Raw genomic sequence first — 18,338 nt, 5'->3', positions numbered from 1 at the left:
GCATTGCAACTTTTGCCAAGGAATTTTCTGAGGCTGCTCTCGAGCGGAAGCATGCTGAACGCCCATCCAGTTCTAATGAGATTCCGTTTAAAGTTATCTGATGTGCTTTCGCCTCCGTGTTGCCATACAAAATGTCGGCCCACAAACAAGCAAGGAAATTTAAACAAGAGCTACCGGTAAGTAAACTGCACCCAGACTGCTCTTTGGGCTGTATTTGATTACAGTTTCCCTCCAGGTTTCTGGATCAAAAACCAGAAAAGATCATCTTGATATTTGTACTTTTTTTAAACTTCCACTTTTTAAACTTCCACTTGGTCCGTGTTTTATTCTGTTTGCCCCATGCTTTCTAGACATGGGCCCAATAGGTTTTTCATTTGCCCTGCCATTTTTCTTGGGAAAATCTACTGTTGACCACTGAATCAGAACAAACGTCGATCTGCAGAAAACCCAGTGCTTTGATTCAGCAGTAAAAGGGGTTATCCCAGGACAAGCAGAAGTATGAGCCGTTTCTCTTGAGGTATGTGTGTAGCCTTCAGGAAGGAACCAACCTGTTAACGCCACTGAGTGATGAAAACAATCAAATTTTAGTATAATAAGAATGACTAGCAAAGCAAATGTTGGAACCTTCAGGATCTGAATGCAATGCCTCACCGTAATGCAAGAGGAGAAGGTTATGAGTCAACTACTCCCCAGCAATCCTGAGGAAGTACTCGACTGCTCCAGAAAACTGTATTTATTTATGCTTTTACAAATGTATGTGGGTAGGTGATATTCCTCAATCACAGAAATCCCTTAGGCGCTAATATTCTTAACAACATTTGAACTGCTTAACCAGCCATGACAACAGTCGCAATTGAATATGTTGTTTTAATTGGCATTTTGTGTTCCTCTCTGTCCTTACCGAGACCGATTAACCCCTCTGATGCCTTGGCGTTCTCCTGGACGGACTTACTTTCACCTTGCCTTCTGATCATTAATAAAATTAGAGGGGTTGTCACTTTAACTTTGACACCGCATATTTCTCCCAAGCGAAATGGAAATTACACAGATGGTCACATTGCATAGCATCCTGGCTCAGAGCAGCTGGTGTTACCAGGCAGCAACTTAACCTTCCACATCCCAACTATAATTCCGTTCATTACAATGTCACTGCCATGGTTGCACATGGTGGGTCGGAGTGTCCTCTGCTCCATCTGTAATGGGCTAATGTTCTTTTCCAAGCTTATTCCAAAGTTCAGACTCGGGTTGCACTCACTGTGGGATATATCTAAAATAAGGCAGTCAAAACCAACTACTTCTGATTGCTAGAAAGGCACATACACACAGAGAGGAAGTTGGGTCTCACAGGGTCTACAAGCGTGCCCACTGTGTCCAGCCAGGTAAAGGGGTAGGGTAGCTCAGGGATCTGCAATTTTTTTTAGCTGCGGGCTGGTCCACTGTCCCTCAGACCTTGTGGCCGGCCGGAGAAGCGGCTCCGGGGGGGAGCTGGAAGAATAGGCGAGGGGGGTGAGTAGTCCTCCTCCCCATGCACCCCCAGCCCCAGCCTCTGCTCTTACCTTCTCAGGGGCTGCCATCACCACCACCTCAGCCACTGCTGCTGCTGCTTCTCATGGGTAGGCAGAGCGAGCTCATCCGCTCCATTCTCTGGCCCACAGGAGCACCAGGGCAGCAGCATTGGTGGAGGGAAAATGAACGGTGCAAAAGGGCTGGCTCCGGAGAGGGGCTGCTTAAAATGGTGCTCAGCCCAGCCCTTTCTCCTTTAGGCAGGGCAGGGAGAAGCCAGGAGGAGGGAGGAAGGAGGCGCCGCTGCAGTGTGTGGGGGGGAATGGAATGGTGCAGAAAAAAACTAGCACAGCCCAAACAAACAGAATCCCCATGCCGATCCATGGACAGTCCGTGAGCCGGATCCTGAAGGCAATTGGGCCTGATCTGGCCCACAGGCCTTAGTTTACCAACCCCTGTTTTAGCTGGTCACTTCCCAGGCCTGCTCTCTCTCTGATCCCTGTTATCTGATCTTTGATGCTTCATCAATGACTAGGGATGTAGGGCTGAATCTGAAGTCACAGCTCAGACTCCAGTCCTCAAGACTGCTACGGCCAGGGCAAAGGCCTGGCCAGGGTGAAGGCTGTCATCCTCTTATATACCTGCTGGGATTGACAAGGCATCTGACACTCACCTGAATCTCATAACTCTCCTGACAGGCGATTTGTCTGCATTCACAGTGTGGAAATAAAGTATGAGATTGCCCACCAGATACCAGGCACTCTACTATTCAAATTAGGCCCCAGTGTTTCTCTTACGATCCCCTTCTCAAAGAAGTAATCAATTTTAATCTAGAATTTAAATTCTCAAAACTTTATTTGTTAATTCGAGCAAGTAAACTACTGCTCTCACTTCATTACAAACAGTATTTCTTCCTGCAACACACTTGAGCAAACCTGGTCCTCCTCCTTTCAAAGATATTATGTTGCCATTTGCAACTGTAACTGCCTCTGATTAGTTATCATTTAACTCTTCCATGTGCATGGAGGTTGCCGAACCAATTAACCAACTAGAAGGATTACTGTTAATAGAACCAGTTTTCCTATTACTTGATATTGCTGGATAGTTTTGATGAACTGCAAAATCATTTTTAGTTTGCCCTCTGATGTCACCCTGGAACTTTTCTTTATTAGTGCCGCTTTGTTTTGTACAATTCCTTGCAAATGAAGGGAAACAACTTTGGTCTGCGCCCCACCCACTCCACTTTATATAATATATGTCCTCCCCTGGTCTGGAATTCCAAATTGTGCTAAGCAGCTGAGACCAACATCCGCTTTAATTTCCCACAATGTCCTAACATAGGGTTCCCCAGAGAAATTGTAGGAAATTAAATTCAAACACTAAGTTAGCAAAGAACAAAATAATAATAATGATGAAATACTTTCTTATTAGTATGGGGAGGGGAAATGAAATGCAACTTTAATCCAATGTAGGAATGTTAAAATATAAAAAAGGGTATAAATAAGACCGCTAAAATACAATAGGAAGCGGACTTACCTATCCAGGTCAATGGCTCACCAGCAGAATAATGTGGCAAATGCTAAATAAACTCTGTCTAAACTAGTCCAGAAGGACCAGAAGGTAGCAGACCCCATGGCCCCTCCAGCATTTCTCTGATGAAAATAGGAATGTCCTATTTCATAACAATACTAATACTTTTTTTTATTTGTACCCCACCCACCTGACTGAGTTGCCCCAGCCACTCTGGGTGGCTCCCCCAAAATAGGAAAACATAATAAAACATATAACTTTTTTTTTAAAAAAAACTTCTCTCTACAGTGCTGCCTTCTTCTGAAGGTTGTAGAGTTACTCATTTCCTTGGCTCAGGGGTCACATACCGTGTTTCTCCGAAAATAAGACATAGCAGGATTTTTACGCATTTTCGGAATATAGGCCATACCCTGGAAATAAGCCACAGTGATAGGTGGAGTTCTGGAGGGCGCCAAGGAAGAGGCGAGGCTGCCCACACCTCCAAGCCTCCTTCCCGCTGGAGGAGCAGCCCTCCAGCTGCTGCCCGTCTTCTTTACCGCGGCGCCAAGAAGAGTGCACGAGCCCACGAGTACAGTAGGAGGAAGCGCCCAGCAGAGCCGCGCAGAGCAAGAGCGCCGAGCCACGGCAGGAGGAGGAGGAGGCCTGCTGGCTCGGCGCCCGGAACTGGCTGCTGCTGCAGCAGCAGCACCGCACAGAGTACTCCGAGCCAGCAGCCTTGCCTCCGCCTCGCCCAGCTGAGGGGGCCTGCCGGCTCAGTGCCCAGAACCAGCTGCTGCTAGTGCAGCGCCGAGCAGAGCGCCCAGCAGTGCCGCACGGAGCACCCTGAGCCAGCAGCCTCACCTCTGCTTGGCCCGGTCGGGCACCCACAAATCTGGGCTCAGGGTCAGGCCTGGCAGGGCGGAGGCAGGGGAGGAGCAGGAGTCACTGCTTCTGGACCGAGGCTTCCGGCGAGCCTTGCAAATGTCCAAATGTAGATTGCTTACCGTAATAAAAAAATAAGACACCCCCCGAAAATAAGCTTGAGGAAAATAAATATAAGACAGTTTCTTATTTTCGGAGAAACACGGTACTCCATACACTCCAACATTTCTCTGATGGAAATAGGGACGTCCTAAGGAAAAGCAGGACATTTACAGGTTCTGTAAATCCAGGTGTATCGCTGGAAAACAGGGACACTTGGAGGGTCTGCTCACATAGTTACAATTCCCAGAGTTCCCTGGGAGGTGGGATTGATTGTTAAACCACTCTGAGAATTGTAGCTCTGTGAGAAAAGTAGGAATCTCTTTCCCAAATCTCATCACCCGTAACACAGACCCGCCAAATGTAACTATTTAACAGGGACATTCCTGATTTAGAGAAGCCATCCCAGTTTCTGATTTGACCCCAGAATGTCCCGCTTTTCCTTAGGATGTCCCTATTTTCACTAGAGGGTGAAAATCCAACCTCCAAGCCATCTGAAGGTAATCCTGTATATGGTTTTTGGTTTTTTAAATGTTTAACGTTTTAGTATGTTTTTATATACATATATACTCGAGTATAAGCCGACCCGAATATAAGCCAAGGCACCTAATGTTACCCCCCAAAACTGGGGAAACTTATTGACTCGAGTATAAGCCGGTTCATCACACCACAAACCAGCAGAGGAGGAAGGAGCAGGCCGAAAGGGATGCTTTCCGGCTGCTCGTTCCTCCTTCTGTGCCTGCCCTTGTGAGAGGCAGGTGACGGCCTTCCGGGCCACTCGTCCCTCCGCCACCCCCGCCCTTATACTCGAGTATAAGCCGAGGGGGGCCTTTTCAGCATGAAAAATGTGCTGGAAAAGTCGGCTTATACTCGAGTATATACGGTATGCTGAAAGCTGTCCAGAGTGGCTGGGGCAACACAGTAAGATGTGTGGGGTATGAATAGTAAAGTTATCATTATGGAAGGGGATGTCCCTATTTTCATCAGAGAAATGTTGGAAGGTATGTTCACGAGGTGCAATGATCAGGATTTGGGGGGGAAAGTATGGCTCTTTAAAGTACTGTAGTATGGTACTGCTTTAAATGTATTATGCCTAAGACTTAAAAAGAAATACATCTGGTTGACAGTCCATGGTTAGAACTGGAACTTTGAATTCCAAAGCCGCTGTTGAAATGGCCTCTGTGCGCCAAGATTTCTCACTCTGTCACGTGTAAAGTGCTTAAGACCAATCCATAGTGTGACATAAACTTGCTCATTTGCCTATCCCTGCATGTGGTAGTCACAAGTGTGGAGCATTGGCAGAAGAACGTTCATGTGATGATATGGGACAAACGATGCCACAAGAGGGTGAGTGAGTGCACAGAGATTTTGAGAGGTGGCTGCATGTCGTACAGAACATGCTACGCCCATCTTAAATGTGTCAAGAGACTTTCAAGCTTAGAGGAGGTACAAGGAGTGATTCTATGGTTACAATGCTTCATACCTTTACACAGTTATTTCTCCCATCTTCATGAAAATTGAGGTCTGCTGACTGCTGCCACATCCCCCCCCCTTTCAAATTCATGTAAAGCAAATGGTATAGAGATGCAAAAGGGAAGGCTTTTTATTAAAAGAAAACCCTGCTAATTCTCCTCATCCGTAATTGTCTCTGCAAGCAGAAAGGGGAAAGACCCCATCAAAACCTGTGCCGGTTTTGCATGAAAAGAATATTTCAATGAGTTTATCAGGTTAAAATCTGTTTTGTTGTGGTTTGCCACTGTTGTTGTTTTTTCTGGGTCCCACATGGAGAGCAAACATGGCCTGGAAGAGTGTTATGTCAAGTACCTCCCATCATGCATTGTCGCTGCTCAGTGAACTGGAGTCTCAAAAAAAGTAATTCCTCATTTTCATCTTGACTAGGATTCCCCTTTTCATTGCTGCGAAGCTGCACTAATCTTTCATTCAGTGCAACCCACACCCTCTGGTTCCACTCGGAATTCTCCCTTTTCTATCTAGCATTGTATTCTTTATCTGAGCCGCCTTCTCCCAATAGAACTCCTTGAAAGCTCTTTCACCAACAAGAAAGGCCCAGTTCCATAATGGCCAAGTTAGCCCTTTTCTTTTCTCTCTCTCTCTCTCCCCCCCCTTACCCCACTTTTTTCTCTCTCCAGAGCTTCCGACTGAGCTTTGCTATTTAATCTTCTTGAGGCGTTCAAGATGTCACTTGCCTCTGATGACTGTAGACAAAAGGGAAATCCAACCAGCCTGAATGCAGCCTAGTCTTGAATGCTTTGGGTCTGCTTTGAAGGGAGTTTCTTGAAGTCTCCGTGTTTCATTGGCCGTCCTGGTGGCCTTCCTGGGGGTCTTTATGTGAACTCGCATGTCCCAGTAGCAAGCGATGTGTGTGCTACCTGCTTTGCACAACCGTGCACTTTAGCAGCGTGCTAAAGGAGATGGGATTCCCTTTGGGAACTTAGCAATTAAGTCAGAACTCTCTGTTTTATACATGTACGTATTGCAGAACTATAGATGGGTGCCTAAGTTCCTTTGATCAGTGTAGACCAGGGGTCAGTAACCTTTTTCAGCCGTGGGCTGGTCCACCGTCCCTCAGACCATGTGGTGGGTGGGCTGGACTATATTTTTTGGGGGAGGGGGATGAACGAATTCCTATGCCCCACAAATAACCCAGAGATGCATTTTAAATAAAAGGACACATTCCACTCATGTAAAAACATGCTGATTCCCAGACCATCCATGGGCCGGATTGAGAAGGCAATTGAGCCGCATCCAGCCCACGGGCCTTAGGTTGCCTACCCCTGGTGTAGACTGCCACAACTCTCAGAATACTATATAACCCTGATGTCTTGTATCTGCTTCATAATTACATCTGGACTCAAGATGATGATGATGATGGTGATGGTGATAATGGTTATGGTGATGATTTTATTATTTGTACTCCATTCATCAGACTGGGTTGCCCCAGCCACTCTGGGAGGCTTCCAACAAATATAAAAGCATAATAAAACATCAAACATTAAAAACCTCCCAATACAGGGCTGCCTTCAGGTGTCTTCTAAAAGTTGTCTAGTTACTTATCTCCTTGATATCTTATGGGAGGGCGTTCCACAGTTGCACCGCGCTGAGCGGGCTTTTTACCTGGAGTTTGTAGCTGGAGCGAGGCGCGCGGCTTTGGAGGCGCGGGGGCGGTGATACCCTGCTATGTAACACTCATGTGCAGCAGGGAACTTGAGACAAGCAACTAATGCCCAATGATCATTCATTTAAGGTGCTTTTTAATCCGTTGGGCTGCACCTCAGCTTGACCAGTGCAGAAAAGAACTGCACTGGAAGAAATGTTGGCACCTTGATTCTAAAGTCATATGCCAGTCTTTCTGCCTGGAATGTGAGTGTATAGCTTCATGTTTGGTCAGCTGATGCTGCAATAACAGTTGATAAAGCAGTTTATTTGCTGGGGGGACAAGTTGCAAGCCTTACAGTACTCCTTTGATCAGTTATTTCTTTTCTTAAAAAAATTAAGTCTCAGATCACCTCTAGATAATTTAGCAGACAACGAGTTCTGGTCATGGTAAATGAAACTGGCAACAATTTTACAAGACGCAGGCCCAAATCAGCTCTGGACATAAACTATAAAGACCTGGATTTTCACCAGGAGCCCCAAAACATGCCATCTTTGCTAGAGATATATACAACTTTTCATTTCCCATATCAATCATGAGAACAAGTTGAAGTTCAGATAATGGCCAGTTCAATTTACTCTAATTGTTAAGGACTTAGCCTGACTGTTTGCATTACAGACTGCGGCCAGTGGGTTCTCAGTAGGGGTTTGCGGCCTACTCCATCCCATAACAAACCCATGTTCATGCGTCAATTCAGATCCATCACCCTGAGATAAACTGTGAATATTGTCCTTTGTCCTGGGCCGCATTCTTTCCTGCATTGTGTGCTGACTATTTAAGGATTTAAAGGCTCATTTGCACAATTCCTTTGTCAGTGCCCTCCATACAGAATGGAAAAAGTGATGGGCTCCTCTGTCTGGGTTATGCCCAGGAGCTCTTGTGAGGGAAATCTAGATATACAAGTTTTTCTTTTTTTCCTTCTTCTAACACACACACACACACACACACACACACACACGTCAGAAGCAGAAAGTAAAAAACAAAAAGTGGGAGGCAGAAAGGGAGGAATAACTTGTCTATTTCAGAAGCTTCTAAGGTGAATAGATTATTTGTTTTCATCTTTTGAGACTTAATAAATGGAATGACGGAAATCAAATAGGCTTTTTTAAAAAGAAAAGAAATAATAATAGTAAAGAAATATAAGGCAGATAGGAAGCGTAGCTTGACAAGATGAGGGGGATGCACCCAGCATTTACATCGTTATCCAAGGGAGATAAATGTGTCACAAACAAGTGGAAAGGAGCCAAAAAACTGCATGTGGACACTTCTGTCGAACCCCCTCTCTGCCCGCCACTCAGGATTTCAAAAGAAGCTGCCCATTTAATTCAGGTTTTAGGTTTGGTTATTGTGATCAACACTCAAATGGTCTGCTGCTTGGAAGGACTGCCCCTTTTAATTTTCTTCACAGCCCAACAGGGCTGACTGAATGATTACGAAAAGGATTAGTGTCTGATGAACTCTCTCCACTTGCATTCCAGTTCACATTAAGATCTTCAACGACTATGCTAATTCACCCTGACCTTTTTACCTGTCCCATGTATTATTTGACTGGGTGTTCTCTGGACTACATGAGTGACTCCCTTCTCTCTCTCTCTCTCTTTCCTTTTCCTTTTCCTTTTTTACAAAAAGGGAAAACTTGGGGTGCAGAAATATATTTGGAGTCGGATCGTAAATTGCCAAGCTTTGAATGCCCTGTTCGAACAGGCATCTAGTTGGGTGAGATGATCTCATGTGTGGTGTTGGCAAACCCTAATATTCTTGTCCTGGGATGTTTTCGCTTTAGTCTGCTCTTGCTGGTCACGCTTAGGGCTTCATGGCCTTCCTGCCAACCAACAGAATGGCTCACGAGGTCATGGCCAGACCCATAATTAGCAATGTCTTCTCCATTTGGTTTTGGCCCCTTGTGCTGAGGTTCACGGTCTGCAAATGGTGTGTTTGTGTGTTCTGTGGCCCTATTCTCATGGTCAGATTGTGTCCTGGTGAACTTTGGGGTAGTGCTACCAATTTATATCCCTATAGCTGTGGGGCACCTGCCCAGAGACTTGTGGAATCCAGTGGATTCCTGAATGATCTGGGGGGATTTTCCGGCGGATAGAGCTGGCGATCTCGTCAAGGCACTTGCCTCACTATGTAACAATGAGATGTGAAAGTCATTTTAAAAAACGGAAGTTTAAATATGGCTTTCTCTAAACATCAACTTTGCACATACATGTCTCTGGCATAAGGGCGACGGTATTTTCATCTAGCACTTACATAAGTACTAAACTGAATGACAGCAGTATTAACGGTTAAAGGTATTTTTGCATATGTCAAACATCAAGTTTCATTTTGTTCCAAATGTTATTTTCTCCTCTTAATTTCAGAGAAGTTAGGAACTTGCTAATCTACCTAAATGAAAAACAAGAGCAAAAGGAAAAAGTAAGGTGAAACATTTGAGAACGAATTCAAAGCAGGTATTGTATTCTGGCAGATATTGAATGAGCCATGCAATTTATAAGTATTTGTTAAAGTTAAATTAAGTTAATGAAAAACAACTTCACGCAACTGTGTAAATAATAGTTTAATTGTAAATTAGTACAATGGGTATAGTCGGAAGTATCTTTTCTCTGCTGATTCAAACAGTGGATATCATTATGTCTTTGCCTTTATTCACACTTCCATTCTTCTTCTTTCTCTTTGTTTTTTCTTTCTTCTGTTCTTTTCCATTCTTTTCTTTTTATATTTATAGTCTTTATACTCTTTATAATGTATTTTAAGAATCTGTTTGTCTAATAAAATCTTCCAAACAAAAAACAAAAAAAAAACAAAGCAGGTATTGTAAATCCGCAATATGTTACCCACATACATATGGTATTTAAAACCTCTTTTTTTTAACAGCAGAGGGAGGCGGAGGGGGGTTAATTCCTTGTACTGATGGGACATGCTGGTTGAATACTGCCCACTCTCTCTCAGCTTAGCCTAGCCTAACTCACAGGATTGTTGTGAAAAAGGGCTGCAGAGAAAGAGCCATCTACACCTTGGATAAAGGGAAAGGTAAAAAAGAGCAGGTTAAAATAAAATAAAAACCCCAAAGTAAATAAATAAACTTATGTTATGGGCATAAAGGGCACAGGTCATCATGTACACCCTTCCTAGTGAGGCAGCATGAAAACAGCTAGCACATTTGCTAAGCAGGGTCCGGTATGGTTTCAAATTGGATAGAGGCGTGCGTGTTGAGATTCCTGCATTGCAGGGAGTTGGACTAGATGACCCCCAGGGTCCCTTCCAACTCTACAGTTCCACATGCAGCGCATCCCTCTGAGAGATACTTGCTTCCACAGCTGCAGCTTCTTCCAACATTGTGGAATTATGGCGGGAGGGAATCTGCCTGCCTAGATCCTTTTCCAGAACAGCAGCCAGGGTAGCCAGCCGCCTTGCTGTCCTGCATTGAACCCGGCAAAGCCCTCTCCCCCCCTTTTCCCCCAGAGCCCTAGTGTATCACTGCCAACATTTCTGTTTTCGCTCCCACACTTCGATACCCTCCCCTGATCCCCCCCCCCGCCTTGCACCTTTGCCTCGTTCTGGGTATTGTTCTAATTCTTTGCCGCATAAGAGGAAAGAGCCCAGAAATGCCCGGTCTAGCATTGGTGGGGAAATTATGATCTGCTGAGATGGGGGACACCGGATTTACTGAAAGGTGGCTCAACAACTTTTGGGGTGTCCTGGTTTTTACTTTTCGAAATATGGCAACCCTAGGGTGTCTGCATGTTGTGGAGAGGGATGCCACTCCTGAAAGTAGCAGTCACAGAAGGGGAAAGGAGCAATCGATGTTTCAGTGTGCGCCGCCGGCATGCAGCCACAGAGAAGGCAGCGCTTGCGAGGGTGTTCGTTCTTGCTGGCGTGGAGCAGGATGGCTCCGGGCCAGGTAGTCACACTCCATAGCAGAATGCACGCTCCCCTTCCCATTGTGAAGGGGAAGCCTTGTGTAACTCCCAACTTCTGCCTGCCACAGACCCCAGCATGTGGGCAAACTAGCTAAGGAGCGAGAGCTGGCCTCCTTGTCCTTGAAACTATAACTGTTGTCAGTCACACCGAGCCGTCGGCTCTCGTCTTTGGCAAACTTCGCTTCTGTGTGGGAATCCTGCCCTGCTGTGGAGGAGAGGTTGAAGGTCTTGCGGTAGACCCGTGTATAAAGATTTAATGACTGTAGCCAGGAAGGGTGGATTTCAAAAAGGGCTGGTGACTCAATTCATATCCCCCTCGAAATGTCGACGAGTCGGAGTTTCCTTCTGCACAGAGCGCCACCTCCCTTGAGGGATTAGGGATGAGTTGTCCCTTTTTAAATCACTGTGTAGCTAATCCCTTTTTAAAAAAAGTTATAAGAAATAGTGACTCTATCCATTTAGTAAGGTTCATTTGTCACTGTCCCCTACTTTAAAAGGGAGGGGAAAGTTTGCTGGCTTTAAAAAAAAAAGGATACTGGGATATTTATGGGAAAGTGCTCTTTCATCGGATGGGGAGTCATTGTATGGATGCTACCTGAGCCAAAAGTCGTCCAGCTTAGTCCTGGACCTTCTACAGTACCCTGAAAAATTTGGTTCGGTTCTCATTTTCGTGTGAACCTATCTCACTTGCGCTTCCTGAAAATGATATCCGAACCTAAAGGCAGCTCTCCTGTGAAATTCACACTCGCTTCTCCAATCATGGCAAGGCAGTTCTCCAACCCACTCACCTCCCAAAATGATCTATACAAAATAAAATGTGTATACTAAAAAAAAAAGTGTGCATAAAAACGCATACGTGAATGAAAATAAGATATAAAAAGTGTTGTACTTGACAAAATTGCATGAAATGTGCACTAAAACACTGGCAAACTTTCGTGAGGGTATTTTAATGAGTCACAAGTCAAGGTGAAAATGTGGCGAACTGAATTTAAATCTGGAAAAATGAGAGAAACCGAGAGTGACAAATTTCACTCTGTCTTTCAGTATTATGCAACCTATATTTGATTTGCCTACACCCTCAACCATTTCATAGCTGCCAAGTTATCCCTTTTTTAAAGGGATTTTCCCTTATGCTGAATAGGCTTCCTCGCGAGAAAAGGGAAAACTTGGCAGCTATGAACCATTTGCTACTTGTTGTTTTTTAACTCTTTATTCTTAGGTAAAAGGCCTTTATTATCCCTAGGTGGCATTTTATCTTTCAATTTAATAAAACTGCCTGCTGTCCTTCACGTACAGAACTCCAATGGCAGCCTTTATTATTATTTCGTGGCATTTCAAACTGCCATGGCCCTAATTCATGGCTAAAGTTAAGTTAGGACTTAAATTGCCATGTTTGCTCAGAAATAACATCCAACTAAGTTTTACTTGGAGTGGACCTGATGAAATTAAGGAAGATGATGAAACTCAGTTCGTTGATTCCAAAGGATCTGCTCTGAGTAAAAGTTCAATACCACCCATTAAGCACAATGGGGAATTCTTGACAAATAATGTTGTTTGCTCCAGATGCTGTGGACATCATCACTAACTTTACCTGGACTGCAGCCTAAATGCCACTCCTCTTAACCTTTCCATTTTTCTCCCCTCACTGTGACAATGAAGCATTTTTGAAACATGACCTCTTATGGCCTTACCTTTCTCACTTAATAATAATAATAATAATAATATATTTATACCCTACCCATCTGGCTGGGTTTCCCCAGCCACTCTGGGCGGCTCTCAACAGAGTATTAGAAACACGATAAAACATCAAACATTAAAAACTTCCCTAAACAGGGTTGCCTTCATATGTCCTCTAAAAGTCAGATAGTTGTTTATTTCCTTGACATCTGATGGGAGGGCGTTACATGGCTTGGATACTAATACACAAAAATGTTTTGGTCCTTCCATGTGGTTATCATCTGACAGCCCCACCTAGCATGATTTATGCAACTAGACAATGGAGTGCAAATTGCAAGGAGGCTCCTTGCTTTGATTATGTCACCCTTCCCTTTGTATTCAAGGCACACTCAGCTGGTGCAAATCGATACAGTGTTATTGACTTCAGCGCAGAGCTGCTCATTTACAACTGCCAGAGGTTGGTGCCTATGCTCTTCAAGTTGAAACCGCTAGGGAGGTCCTCCCCACCATTGCAATGGAGTAAAGGGACCCCTGACCATTAGGTCCAGTCGTGACCGACTCTGGGGTTGTGGCGCTCATCTCGCGTTACTGGTCGAGGGAGCTGGCGTACAGCTTCCAGGTCATTTGGCCAGCATGACTAAGCCGCTTCTGGAGAACCAGAGCAGCGCACGGAACCGCCGTTTACCTTCCCGTTTACCTTCCTATTTATCTACTTACACTTTGACGTGATTTCGAACTGCTAGGTTGGCAGGAGCTGGGACCGAACAACGGGAGCTCACCCCGTCGCAGGGATTTGAACTGTCAACCTTCTGATCAGCAAGCCCTAGGCTCTGTGGTTTAACCCACAGCGCCACCTGCGTCCCATTGCAATGGAGTACCCATGTCATAATGCACACAGCTGGCTGACTCTGCAAAGGAGGGCAACACCCTTGAAAGAGCTGTGAAGAAGGGGAGATCTTGATGGGGGCGCTTGTCGTATGTAAGAATAAGAAAAGTTGATCCTCCCATGATGTCATGAACTGGTTGGATGCAGAGGAATGGTGGCAGGAACCGGCTGGGGAACCGCCAGGGAAGAAGATTCAGAGCCCAGGAAGAGGTGGTGGGATGGCGATGAGGGGTAAGGGAGAGAAGCCTGGGGGGAGGAGGTGTCAGAAGAGGTAACAGGGCTCAGTGAGCTGGGAGAGTCTGTGGCAGAGAGAAGTCCAGAATCAGAGGCACAGACCCTCCAAGTGTTCCTATCAGGGACGATCTTGATTTAGAGAAGCCATCCCAGATTCTTATTTGATCCCAGAATACAGTGGTACCTCAGTTTAAGTACACAATTGGTTCTGGAAGTCCGTACTTAAACTGAAGTGTACTTAACCTGAAGCGAACTTTCCCATTGAAAGTAATGGAAAGTGGATTAATCCGTTCCAGACAGTCTGCGGAGTACTTAAACTGAAGTGAATTTTCCCATTGAAAGTAATGGAAAGTGGATTAATCCGTTCCAGACAGGTCCACGGAGTACTCGACCTGAAGCGTACTTAACCCGAAGCATGAGTGTAATTGGTTCCAGTAGTCTGTTCATAAACTGAAGCGAACTTTCCCATTGAAAGTAATGGAAAGTGGATTAATCCGTTCCAGATGGGTCCTCGGAGTACTTAAACTGAAAGTACTCAAACCGAAGCGTACTTAAACCGAAGTATGACTGTATCCCACTTTTCCTTAGGAAGTCCCTATTTTCATTGGAGAAATGTTGGAGGGTATGGAGTTATTCGATCGCCCAAGCCATCTGAAGGCAATCCTGAATAGGGAAGGTTTTTTTTTTTGAAAAAAAAACCATTTAACATGTTATTATGTTTTTACATATGTCTGAGGCTGCATAGTGTGGCTGGGGCAACCTAGTAAGATGTGTGAGGTATAAATACCGGTAGTAAGAATATCATTATGGAATGGGACATCCCTATTTTCACTGGAGAAATGTTGGAGGGTATGGAGTTATCTGATCCTCGAGACGTATCATCATCATCATCATCATCATTATTTGGGAAATCACATAGGAAAATGAGAGTCAGGAACTGCTGAAGGGAAGATAAATTTGTCAACATTATCTGTGTTAGAATCTCACAACCTCTCAGAGGCGGCCTAGTACGTGTCATGGGATGGAAGCATCGGTTTTTGACCTAGCCTACGGGGAATTCCATGGTGCTTTATTCTTAAATATATGTGCCATTTTCAAAAGCCCTTTTTATTGTCCTGCTCTCCTCCATAACACTCTATAGCCTCAGGATACACAAAATTCCCATCCCCATAGAAAGCATCCTTTCCCTGGCCATGCGAAAGGTCAGGAGTTGACCTCTGAACCATCACTTTGCGGTGCTCGCAATGAAGCGGCCTTCCTCTTCTCCTTTTTATAATATTTTAGATTTTTAAATGGGATAACATGGGCCAGAATGGCTCGGCACTCAAGTCCTGATCACTCCTGGCACGAACTGCTGACGTTTCAATGAATTTGAAGGTTTAGTTCAGCTCATACAGAGAATCAGGCATGTTGCTTGCAAATTTCAGGCAGCCAAAGACCTAAGCCAAATACATGTCACAATTTTGGTGATGGATAATGGTATTTCATGACGCATAATTAAATGTGTGGGAGACAGGTGATAACAGCAGATTCAGTCATTTTAAAAGAGGAAGTATCAGACACAACGTATTTAATTAGATAATTGCCAATAACCAGCAAAAAATAATAATCTAAACATCAGGACCAATCTAGACATGCTAAATGGGTTTTGTTTGTTTGTTTGTTTGTTTGTTTGTTTGTTTGTGGCTGTGTATGCATTACTGGCTTAAAATGTAGCACGCTCATTCTTTTTCTCTATTCGGATTGAAGCTGGTTTTGGGGGGGAAATCCATCAAAACACAGCAAAGAAATGGCAGGATAGAGACAAGATAGATATGGATTATTGCTACCCTCATGTGCACACTGCTTCCCAGTCTCTCACCAGCTATTTTGGAGTAGTTAACTCTCCCAATGAAATGAAAAGGAGCTTGGTGCTTAGTTTTGAGTGATCCGTTGTCGATGTTATTATTCTCCCAAGAGCTGTGCAATTGCTTGTCATTGCACTGGGGCAAGTGGGGCAAACTGGAGGTTATGTTGCAGCAATGGCTTGAAGATAGTTCCCCATGTTTATCCTGTTGCCTGCACGATGCAAATTTAATTAATCAGTGCCTGCTGCATGTAAGATGCTAATTAAATGGTTTATTTTATTCAGATATATAATTATAGGCTATTATTTAATTTGCTTTGTTTTGGAGTGATTTCCCCGCCCTTGTGGTCCTCAGAGGAATCTTTGGCAAAGCTGTCAGATTGATGACATTTGCATTTGATAATTTGTATAGCATAATTGCAGTAAATTCACATAAGCCACGGCTTGCAAACTCTAAAAATGCAGAGCTCAGCAGCACAACAATCCCAGCGATGATAAGGGATCTGGCTTTTAATAGCTGCCATAAAATCTCGCTCTTTAAGCCACAAAACAAAGCTAATTAAGACAGAAAAATTCCACCATCAATTAAAAGTGATTTCCTCCTCAGTCATAAAAGGCTTTCTGGTTTACTTCCCCCCACCCCCTCAGTTTTTTCCAAAAGGCATGTATAACACAGGCCATTTTGGATTCATGCCAAGAAGATCTGTAAGCTGGTTCAAGAATGCCAGTGGATTAAGATGAACATGATAGTATTCACATCAGACACACACAAATAAAACCAGGAGTAACTAAGGGCCCGACATTTAAGTTTATAGATGAGCTGATATATATATATATTGCCTGCATTCACACTCCTTCTATCCTCCCCATGAACCACATTCAAACCAGGAAGTCTCTTACTAACCATAGTTTCTCATGTTGTTGAAACTGGGAAGCTAGGGTTATTGAGTCTGGAACAAGCCAGGATCTTAAGGCAAGTTCAAGCAGTGATGCCATATCCTGCGTTCTTCCAAACCTGAGAACATTGCTGTGCATTGGGAAGGAAGTTGGGAAAGGACTTGTGTACACAGGGCATAAGCTCTTCTGCAGGCATAGGCAAATTCGGCCCTCCAGATGTTTTGGGACTACAACTCCCATCATCCCTAGCTAACAGGACCAGTGGTCAGGGATGATAGGAATCGTAGTCCCAAAACATCTGGAGGGCCGAGTTTGCCTATGTCTGCTCTTGTGTATCTGCAACGGAGTTCCAATGAATTTGCAGCCTGGTCCTATGCAGGCTCGCCCCAAAATTAGTCCTACTGAGTTCAAAGGAAGTTGCAGCCCAGTCCTACCTAGTGATGCTCTGCTCTGTTTCATAGCCCCCTCTCTCACTTCCACCACTGGTTCCTTCACCCAGCGCTTTCCTTCCCTCACCATTGTATATGTTCAGCCTGGCAAAGAGGAGACTGAGAGGATATATGATAGCCATATTCAAATATCTCAAGGGCTGTCACATGGAAGAGGGAACAAGCCTGTTTTCTCCTGCTCTGGAGGGTTGGCCTTCAGGTTACAAGAAAGGAGATTCCAACCAAACATCAGGAAGAACTTTTGGACAGTAAGAGCTGTTTGACAGTGGGAAGGTCTCCCTTGGAAGGTGGTGGACTCTTCTTCATTTGAGCTGTGTAAGCAGAGGTTGGATGGCCATCTGTCATGGAAGCTTTAGTTGAGATTCCTGCATTGCAGGAGGTTTGGACTGGATGACCCTCGGGCTACAATTCTAGTATTCTAGTTTCATGTACGAAAAGCCATGGATTTCATGTTTGACTTAAGCATGTTTGAGACTGTGTTGTTTTGTGGCCTCAGAGTGCAACGAAGTAAAAGACAGAGGTCTAGCACAAGGTCAGCCATGGCAGAAGCTCTTTGCCCCTTGCAATTTTTAACGAACAAGAAGTTGTGGCAGCACTCCAAAGCAGAAGTCCCATTTTACACCTAGGGCTTGTTGATGTAGACCAGAGGTATGTCCTCTTTTGAGCCCTTGGGATTCTCTCCTGCTTATCTTGCTGGGATCAAAATTGCTTTGTGGATTACTGGTGTAGTTGTTTTTACTGGTCGATTAATGTGCAACATTGAAAATCCTATAATCGCTGGAAATGACATCATCATTCCTGAAACGTTACCCACCCCGAATGAGCAGCTCTAATTCACACCCTGACTCTCCACGTACGTATTACAAATGTGAGGTGGAACACAGAACAGAGCCATTACGCTATTATAGATTATTACCAGTATTCAGAGAATCCTCTGACATTTCAAGGGTTGCAGTGAGACCCTTCTTTGCATTTACCTTTCACAAGGAGTTGGTTTTAATCCCTTATTATGAGGGACTAAGTGGGTGTTCTTGGAAACACAGAAGCTTGCATGAAATTCTGGATCATATTCACAAATACTATGTAGGACAGAAGTCACCCCCGAGGGCCAGTTCATGCAGAGTGTGTTCTGCCCTGAAACCAAACAGTAGTAGATGCTCTTGAGTTTGAATAAAGGCCTTGTCAGAGCGATATAGTAAATCCTAGAAATAGCCTGACTGTGGCTGACTTGAAATTGTTGATTTACATTCTCTGGGAC

The 18,338-nt window shown here is 44.4% G+C and overlaps 1 pseudogene; it reads right to left on the bottom strand.

Annotated features, from left to right (window-relative positions):
• Window positions 1–10,979: 10,979 nt before the first annotated feature.
• Window positions 10,980–18,338, bottom strand: part of LOC148686201 (core histone macro-H2A.2 pseudogene) — a 44,121-nt pseudogene continuing 36,762 nt past the window's right edge.

The sequence above is a fragment of the Zootoca vivipara genome, chromosome 3 (assembly GCF_965207765.1).
Source record: "Zootoca vivipara chromosome 3, rZooViv2.hap1.1, whole genome shotgun sequence".
In the NCBI taxonomy this organism is placed as follows: domain Eukaryota; kingdom Metazoa; phylum Chordata; class Lepidosauria; order Squamata; family Lacertidae; genus Zootoca; species Zootoca vivipara.
This window is presented reverse-complemented; position numbering and strand designations above follow the sequence as displayed.